The sequence below is a fragment of the Limulus polyphemus genome, unplaced genomic scaffold (assembly GCF_000517525.1).
Source record: "Limulus polyphemus unplaced genomic scaffold, Limulus_polyphemus-2.1.2 Scaffold675, whole genome shotgun sequence".
Taxonomy (NCBI): domain Eukaryota; kingdom Metazoa; phylum Arthropoda; class Merostomata; order Xiphosura; family Limulidae; genus Limulus; species Limulus polyphemus.
In genome coordinates this window covers 21,062-31,730 of record NW_013666285.1, presented here as the reverse complement: position 1 = coordinate 31,730, position 10,669 = coordinate 21,062, and positions in this window count along the sequence as shown.

Sequence of the window (10,669 nt, the reverse complement as noted above, 5' to 3'; positions counted from 1 at the left end):
AGTTACTATGTTAGAAAGTTGAAAAGACATGGTTTTACTGTTTTTTTTAAAACGTTATGATACTACTTGGAAAAACAAATATCGTACTTTGTTACATACGTTAAAATGACTATTGTTAAGTATACGTTCCATTTAATAATGTGTTTTTCATTATGTTATCGTCCAATACAAATCTTTCAGTTGATGGTCAGTCTAGTGTTCTAAGTCGCAAATATAAGTTTTTGACATGTGTAAGTAACTGTGTACAGTTTGCTAATAATGGGAATAATCTGGGAATTCTAGGTTCAATTAAATATCAGGAACGTGCATAATTTTATGAAATTAAATTGTTTCCAAAACATTTGGTATTAGTATTTTAATATTAATCACCACAGAGTTGACCTGTTCAAAGTTAGGTCGGTCACTGCTGGAGTCTTATTTGTTTTAGAAGAGATAAAATCACTAAAATACCCAGATGGACTAACTTGGGGATACTTTTGTGGTGTCAAAATATCAAAGGTCGGTTATTACTTTATATAAAACCATATTTTAATTTAATCGTTATGCTATCCGAACAATATGTAGTAACAGCTTACTTGCAAAGGTCAAAGTTCAACATTACAACCATTACTTTATACACAATTGAATTTTCACCTTGACTTATAGTCCGTATTACAACTAATAAATTATAGAAAACCTAATTTTTACGTAGATCTTGTACCATACGTTAGTAGCCTTAACAACAATCCAAGTTTAATTACTAATTAGTTTCTATTTTTATTACTATATACTAATTAGTTTATATCGTACGTTTCATCTGCCATTCTGTATGTTTTTAGGGATTTCATGAGGTGGGCTTGGCAGGGATTCGATCCCGCGTCTTGTTGATAAGGCAGTTGTATTCAAAATTGGTGTGCGCTAGGCGTTGCGTCTTCTTACTATTTCGCTGAACGGATATTCTTACTCGGAAATGACTGTGACAAAATTTCCAACCACGGGTCTATGTATAGCATTACGCTCTTGAAATGTTAGGACTTCTCGGTGAAATATATTTTTCAGTTGTTAAGCATTTTGACTGTGGTGCAGCGGTTGGCATTTTCAGAGACACACCTCTATATAAGCATATGCAGAGCTACCATCCGTAACGATTGTTGTGGCTATGTATTGCTATCCTGGTTTAGTTAAAAGGCATTGTTAGAAGCATGATTTGAAAAAATGTTCCAGCTCTTATGGATTAAGAACAGTTGCATCCGGTTGTATTTATTCGATCGCGACTAATTTATTTGAATTTGATTCATTATCAGCTATATCTCCCAACTTCCGTCTAAACATAAGTTTAATCGTTTTATCGCCAACTAATAGGAATGAAGATAATATTTTGAATTTTGAAACACAATACTGTTAACATCTTACATATAAATAGGCAGAAATGGTAAATTTTATAAACTATGACGTCGTATCATGCTGCCGCGGAAAACCAACAAGATTTTTGTGCTGACCGTTAACGAATAATTGGAAGTAGTTAGATTGGTACATTATTTTACAATCCAAGAAAACCATTACTTCAGCCCCCAGTGACTCAGCAGTAAGTATGAAGGCTTATAACGCTAAAAACCGGGTTTCTATACCCATGGTGGGCACAGCACAGATAGCCCATTGTGTAGCTTTGTGCTTAATAACAAAGAAACAAATAAAACCTTTACTACAGTGGTTTCTAAACAAAATCTTCAAGAATATATAAGAAGATAATATCTCTCAGATTCTCTTACCTTACATCTCCAAATGAATTAACAAATCATCCAGATGATGACAGCTGAAATTCTTGTATTTTTATCGATAAAAAAACAATCTGTAAGCATTACGTGTCCAAAACGTTTGAGATTTCATTCTGAAGCAAAATAGCGACTACGAAGTAGAAAGTGAAATGTGTTTTGGTTTGTTAAGTTCGAATCTCCTACACAGTTGTAGCGGGAATTCGACCATTCAATAGGAAGCGTCCTACACAAGCAACACACTTGATGAAACTTTCCCAAGTCGATGAATTGAGAGGGGGAGGGCTGATCGGCTGACTCCCACGTTCCCTGGACATTAAACCTATGTTCTTTTGTTGCTTTTTTATGGGACTTCATAAATGACTTGGTTTACGCTGATAATGATGTGATGGGACTTCATAAAATGACATGGTTTACGCTGATAATGATATGATTTAGGGTGAAGGAGGATTGCTAATCTTCGAGCACCCTTGATTAGTAATTATTTCCTAGGAGATAATTATTTTTAAATCAAAATAACTGCCAGAAACGAACGAGCGATAATGATGTGATGGAACTTCATAAATGACATGATTTACGCTGATAATGATGTGATTAAAAATGAATAGCTTCAATGAATCAAAGAAGACTTCACAAAGGGTACTCCTGCAATGTTGCACAACATTTGTCAGAAGATTGTGTACAGACTGGGCCTCGGAATGCACACGTTATTGTATGTTATAAAAAACTTTAAACGTCATTCTTGCACGTGCAAGAAACCTTGTTTCTTCTCGGCAGTTTTCTCTGAAAACGTTATCGTTAGAACATCAGATTTCGAGTGTTAATGAAAAATTAAAGTTGAAGTAACTTCCTTCACGGGAGAGGATTGATATGCTGTAACCCTGTGCCATACCTAAACTTTCCTGAATATAACTTGACCCTCAAAATGCCCCTGGTGGTATTACGTTCCCCCCTATGAAATCACACCGTTTCCCAAGCGGTTCCAATGGTGAAACTATATGTTTCGAATTCTATTAATAATGTCTGAATTATTTCTCTTGCCTGTGAATTACAGAAATACATAAGATTTAGAACGAGCTGTCTATGTAGTAAATATTGCTTTTATTACAATATAATTAAATTAGATATCCAAAACTCTAATGATGCTTGAAGTTAAGGAAAATTTGAAAGCGCTAGTTTTGTTTGGAATTAAGCATAAAGCTACACGATGGGCTATCTGTGCTCTGCCCACGGCGGGTATTGTAAGTCCGCAGACATACCGCTTGCCACTGGGGGGGGGGGGAGAGTTTTGTTTGATTTCACGAACATTAATTTTTTTTTTTTTTGCTTGTTGGAAACTAATAATAAGCCATTCATGTTTATCTGTAGCTCGTGACCAAATCGTGCCTAGTTTGTTGTCATTTGGAATAGACCAAAAGTTTCAAATTGACATCAACGTAGATCAAAATTTGTTTATTTCTTTCAAAATCATAGATGTCAAGTTACTTTTATAACTGGGGAAACAGTTAGGGTCTGTGTGTCCTCTTTTTTTTTCTTTTTTTTGTAAGACCTTAGAAAAGTTTATCTATCTATCCTCAATAATATACCAATTTGTAGCTCAATTCTAATATCCAGTCGTACTTTTGTTTCTTCTTGTGTTAAAACCCCTGAGGATGTTTGTCCAGACAAATAGCCTTTAACTGAAAATAGGACTTTATTTTGAACTTTTTCGTTGTTTGCTCGACAAATGCCTTAGGCTAGTGTTAGCACTGAACCTAGAACAGGTTGTTGAAATGTGAGATTCAGCGTTGGTGAAATATCGAACGTTCAATTTTGGTAACAGAGGACAGCATTTCTCATGTTTCATTATTCGTTAATCCAGAGTCTTACATTGTAACTGAAATGTAAATAAAGAGGGAAGAATGAACAACGACTTACTTACTAAGAGCGTAATACTGATGTAAAGTAAAAGATAAGTAAATAAAAATTTCATTGTTACAAAGGACCATCGCGGATTGTTCTAATAGGTACGTTTAAATACTAATATACAAGGTAACGCATGATTTTTACATTTCAATGACACTTTCTATACTGTAATATGATAAGGAAATTTATAATAACTTACAACACATGAAGTATAAAATTTAAAAACGTATTAGTTCAAAAACTTTATCTGTCTTCTTTACGTAGCGGATTTCTCAACATAGCAATAGCCGGGGTGTGGGAGACTACCGGGCTTTATTCCCCCCCCCCCGTCTCCCATCACCGAAAGTTCAGAGAATAAAGTTTTTCTAGCTTTGTTCTTTTACTTTAAATACTTTTATCGGATTACAATGATACAATCGGCCACCACTATCCCGATCTGTTTTCCTACTCACAACACTATTTCTAAACTGTATTTTATATTTTTAGTTAGTTCTTTATTTGGTTAGATAGCCACACACCCGCTGAAAAAAAAAACATGCATATATTCACATCTTATATGGGAAATGACATGAATGTTGGTTCCAAACATCAGTGTCAAATGTATAACTTTGTCAGTTGCAACCAATATTCCAAGTGTGCGAAGTTATATGGATGATTTACTATTACTACAAATGTGCGAAACTATATGAATGATTTACCCCTACTACAAATGTGTGAAGATATATGGATGATTTACTATTACTACAAATGTGTGAAACTATATGAATGATTTACCCCTACTACAAATGTGTGAAGATATATGGATGATTTACTATTACTACAAATGTGTGAAACTATATGAATGATTTACCCCTACTACAAATGTGTGAAGATATATGGATGATTTACCACTACTCCAAGTTTGTAAACGTATATGAATAATTTATCATTACTACAAATGTGGGAAAGTATATGGATGATTTATAATGTCCCCAAGTGTGTAAACATATATGGATAATTTACCACACCTACAAGTGTGTGAAGATATTGGGATGATTTACCAGTGCTACAAATCTGTGAATGTATATGGATGATTTACCACTACTCCAAGTTTGTAAACGTATATGAATAATTTACCATTACTACAAATGTGTGAAAGTATATGGATGATTTACCGCTACTCCAAGTTTGTAAACGTATATGAATAATTTACCATTACTACAAATGTGTGAAAGTATATGGATGATTTACCCCTACTCCAAGTTTGTAAACGTATATGAATAATTTACCATTACTACAAATGTGTGAAAGTATATGGATGATTTATCATGTCTCCAAGTGTGTAGATATATATGGATAATTTACCACACTTACAAGTGTGTGAAGATATTGGGATGATTTACCAGTGCTACAAATCTGTGAATGTATATGGATGATTTATCACGTCTCCAAGTGTGTGAAGTTATATGGATGATTTACAACTAATACAAATGTGTGAAGGTATATGGATGAATTACACTTGAACACTATATCACCTGCACATGTGAGAGAAATTATGTTTATAAGTAGGCACTGCTATCAAACTGTGCATGTATGATTATTATCCCGCGTTTTATTCAATATACGAGTGTGAACTCGGACACTACTGTCAAAGTCTAGAAAAAACAAACCAATATTGACTGATGCTACTACAATTGAGTAACCTTTTTTCAAATAAATCGACGCTGCTACACAGGAGTGGAGTTTTGTGTATGGACTGTCACTGCTAATAGCTAGTATAGATCTTCATTTATTAGTTAATAATATCACTAGTAATTCATTTATTAATTAATAGTATCACTAGTAATTCATTTATTAGATAATATTATCACTAGTAATTCATTTATTAGATAATATTATCACTAGTAATTCATTTATTAGATAATAATATCACTAGTAATTTATTTATTAGATAATAATATCACTAGTAATTCATTTATTACTTAATAATATCACTAGTAATTCATTTATTACTTAATAATATCACTAGTAATTCATTTATTAGATAATAATATCACTAGTAATTCATTTATTAGATAATAATATCACTAGTAATTCATTTATTACTTAATAATATCACTAGTAATTCATTTATTAGTTAATAATATCACTAGTAATTCGTTTATTAGTTAATAATATCACTATAGTTAGACTGTAGCAATTCGTTTATTAGTTAATAATATCACTATAGTTAGACTGTAGCAATTCATTTACTCAAAACATCCAAAGTCAATGTAAAATTGAGTTTTATTTCCTGTAAAAAAATTATTTTATAACCGAAACGGCTGATGTAATATGAATGAAAGTGGACGTTATTAAAAAACTTGTGTAACCACAAGAAAACGGACTTTTACATTTACGTCATAACGTGGAGGAGAAAATTTTTGAAATCAATTTTCAATGTAAATTCAATTTTTTTTGACAAAATGTACAGTAACATTGTTCGATTGATTGTTTAATTTTTTTGACAAAATGTACTGTAACATAGTTCGATTGATTGTTTAATTTTTTTTGACAAAATGTACAGTAACAGAGTTCGATTGATTGTTTAATTTTTTACTAAATGTACAGTAACATAGTTCGATTGATTGTTTAATTTTTGACAAAATGTACAGTAACATAGTTCGATCGATTGTATAATTTTTTTTGTTTACAAAATGTACAGTAACATAGTTCGATCGATTGTATAATTTTTTTTGTTTACAAAATGTACAGTAACATAGTTCGATCGATTGTATAATTTTTTTTGTTTACAAAATGTACAGTAACATAGTTCGATTGATTGTTTAATTTTTTTTGTTAGTCCAGATTCACAATTCTTATTTTTTAAAGAAATGTTTTTCTTCTCTTAATATTCTTGCACTCACTACACATTTGATCTGTTTGTTTGTTGTTTAAACACAAAGTTACACATTTGGCTATCTGTGCTGTGCTCACCACAGGTATCGAAACTCGGTTTCTAGCGTTATAAATCCGCAGACTTTCCGCTGTGCCACTAAGGGGCGCACAACACGAACTTGATTGGCTAACTGAAATTGGACGTGGTCATTCTCTTGTGTGTCTCACTGTTTATATTTTATTCCGAAAAAAAAAAAGCGTGTTGCTGAGTTAAAACATATTAACGTGATATTCATTTCTATCGGTTATTAAAAGGAAATTGCAACTATTAAATTCATTAATATTTTTCCCACCCAAAAAAAGAATAGAAAGAAGAAATATAACATAATGTACTATACTGTGGTTTAATATACTGTATTCAAAACATCTAAAATACAAAACTAATGCGTGTATATCGAAAATATTCAACTATATATATGCATAGTTGCACCTATCTACAAACCTGTAAGTATAGGTCTACATATTATATATATATAAGCTTGTGTTAATGTATATGTGCCTATTAATCGATTCTAGCCATAAAACGAAGCAAATCATTGTAGACGGGGAAGTCCCAAAAAGATCCGTATATGTAAAAGTTACTGGGATTTGTATGCTAAAAGCCTTAACGTAGGCCTATAATTGCCTAAACGTTAGCCTATTGATTTTTACTTAATAGTCTGGGGGTGCAGACTACATTATAAGTCAGTAATTACTTCGTGAAATATGTATTTGGTAGGAGGTACACGAAGTCAAAGTGTTGGCAGGGGTTGCTGCAGCCGTCGCTACTCTGCGCGTAATACATATTTCGTGTGTAGATCTTTAGGTTGAGTAAAATGGCATCTCCGATATCTAGAAATGGGATCTCGGGTATATTCGTAATTTTTGTTGTTGCTAGACGAAAAACTTGTATTTACTTAGCATGTTTTTGTTGTTGTTGTTGTTGTTGCTAGACAAAAAAACTTGTATTAATCTAGCATGTTGAAGCAAAATCGAAAGAGGAATTTGTTTATAGAAATTTACGAATCGGCTGTTGCAATTATATCTATCTATCTATAAGTATATTTGTATCATTTGCTTCCCTTATAGAAGCTACTCAAATGCTTTTACATTTTAATTAGATACGCATTCTAAAGAAACAAAAAAACTGAATATTATTATAAATGTATTAAACACACACATCCCAAAGTAACATACCATCGAATATTATTATAACTGTATTAAACACGCACGTCTCAACGTAACAAGCCGCCGAATATCTATCCTATTATTCTGTTTGTTTGTATGTACGACCGTTACGCTTTTTGACCGAGAACCTGCTGCATAAGCATGCGTAGTTTAAATATTTCCCCCCTAAGAAAAGCCGCGCATGCTCATTATTCCCTCGACAACAAACAGTCTGCCTGCGGCAGAGAGCTGCAAAGCTCTGTGATCAAGTCGCTACAATTGCTATATGAAACAAGAAGTAACAACAAAAGCGAAATGTAAATATCCTTTACTAACCATTTTGTACAACAGAATATTAAAAACTTATCAAAGGTTTTAAAAAAGGTTTGATGTTAGATCGTAGAATAACATTATAAGTTTATTTGTCGATAGTATTAAGTACAGTAAAGTTTAATCCTAACTAAATTAAATAAAAAAACGTACACAGGTTACAGTGTTAATTTATCTGTTTATCGAACTTAGGCCTAGCATAAGTTAAAGTTTTTTAAAGTACAGCCTATATACAAGTGGATTTACACATTTTGTTGTCTACGATTACAATTCGTTTGTATTGTGCTAGAAATGTTATATTTAAAGAAGTACTGTTACGATAAAGATACTAATTTGGTCGGAAATGTTTTGCGAGTCTCTACTAGTTATTATAAATGTATTAAACACACACACACATCCTAAAGTAACAAACCACCGAGTATTATTATAAATGTATTAAACACACACATCCCCAAGTAACATATCACCGAATATTATTATAAGTGTATTAAACATACATATATCAAAGTAACATACCATCGAATATTATTATAAATGTATTAAACACGCACGTCCCAACGTAACAAACCACCGAATATTATTATAAGTGTTTTAAACACAAACCTCACAGTAACACACCACCGAATATTACTATAAATATTTCAAACACACACCCCAAAGTAACAAACCACATAATATTATTATAAATGTTTTAAACACACACATTCCAAAGTAACATACCAACGAATATCATTATGAATGTTTTAAACACACACACATCCCAAAGTAACATACCATCGAATATTATTATAAATGTATTAAACACGCATGTCCCAACGTAACAAACCACATAATATTATTATAAATGTTTTAAACACACACATTCCAAAGTAACATACCAACAAATATCATTATGAATGTTTTAAACACACACATCCCAAAGTAACAAACCATCGAATATTATTATAAATGTATTAAACACACACATCCCAAAGTAACATACCATCGAATATTATCATAAATATATTAAACACGCACGTCCCAACGTAACAAACCACAAAATATTATTATGAGTGTTTTAAACACACACACATCCCAACGTAACACACCACCGAATATTATTATGATGTTTTAAACACACACACATTCCAAAGTAACACACCACCGAATATTATTATAAATGTTTTAAACACACACATCCCAAAGTAACAAACCACATAATATTATTATAAGTGTATTAAACATACACATCTCCAAGTAAGATATCATCGAATATTATTATAAATGTTTTAAACACGCACGTCCCAACGTAACACACTACCGAATATTATTATAAATATATTAAACACACACACATCCCAACATAACAAACCACAGAATATTATTATAACTGTATTAAACACGCACATCCCAACGTAACAAACCACAGAATATTATTATAAATATATTAAACACGCACGTCCCAGCGTAACACACCACCGAATATTATTATAAATGTTTTAAACACACACATCCCAACGTAACAAACCACAGAATATTATTATAAATGTTTTAAACACACACATCCCAACGTAACATACCACCGAATATTATTATAAATGTATTAATTTCGTAGAGTAGAAGAGATTTGGGACTAACTGAAATTCATAACTTAGACGAATATTTCCCTATTAACAATTATTAATAATATTAAATGAGCAGCTTTGAAAATAAAAAGCTAGTTAAAAATAATAATCCTGTCACATTTTATTCTAAATTAAGTCGAAAATCACGACAGAAACTACACGATCCAATGTATTTTCAAGTTAATAATATGTGTGTGTATATGGAACAAATTGAATTGTTTTACTTCAGAAACTTGACAAGAAGATAACAATATCTATGTACCATGGATAAATCCAAGTGTTTAATTTCAGAAATCTGACACGAAATTAACAATATCTATATATCCTGCACAATTCCATTTGTTTTATTTCAGAAATCCAACAAATTAATATTTATGTATCCATAGTATAAGTGCCTGTTAATATAGAAAACAGCTGTTCTGGTTTAAGATATGAAATATTCATTTCGCACGAGCGTTTGTTATACAGACAGCTTAGTTAAACTGTTGGACAGTGTTTAACGTTACTTACGTGTTTTTCATCACCAAGTGAACGATTATTTTAATGTAAAAAACTTTTTGAAGACGTATTACAATCGTTACATGTTATAGCACTCATTCAATACTTTAAAATATTATGTTTAAGAATGATCAAAAATGTATCATTTAGAAAAATATGGTTAGTTACACTTAATTACCGTTAGAATATGCCGTTAAAAGGTGTGACACGACACCACATATTTCAGTATTATGCATAACGATATATTCATATATATATATATGTATAAAAACATTAACCATATGTCATAACTATAAAACTGAATACCCTAAGCTCTAGTTTGTTTTATTAATAAAACAATTAATATATATATATATCAAGTGGAACGTACAGACTATGGTTACTGTACATGAAAGTTTAACTGAATTATTTCTTACGTTTTTCATATTTTAGAAGTATTTGATATCTTAATCATGGGTCATTTATTTTCATTGCTAAAGTTACCGTATTTTTCGGTGTATAAGACGTCACTTTTTTACC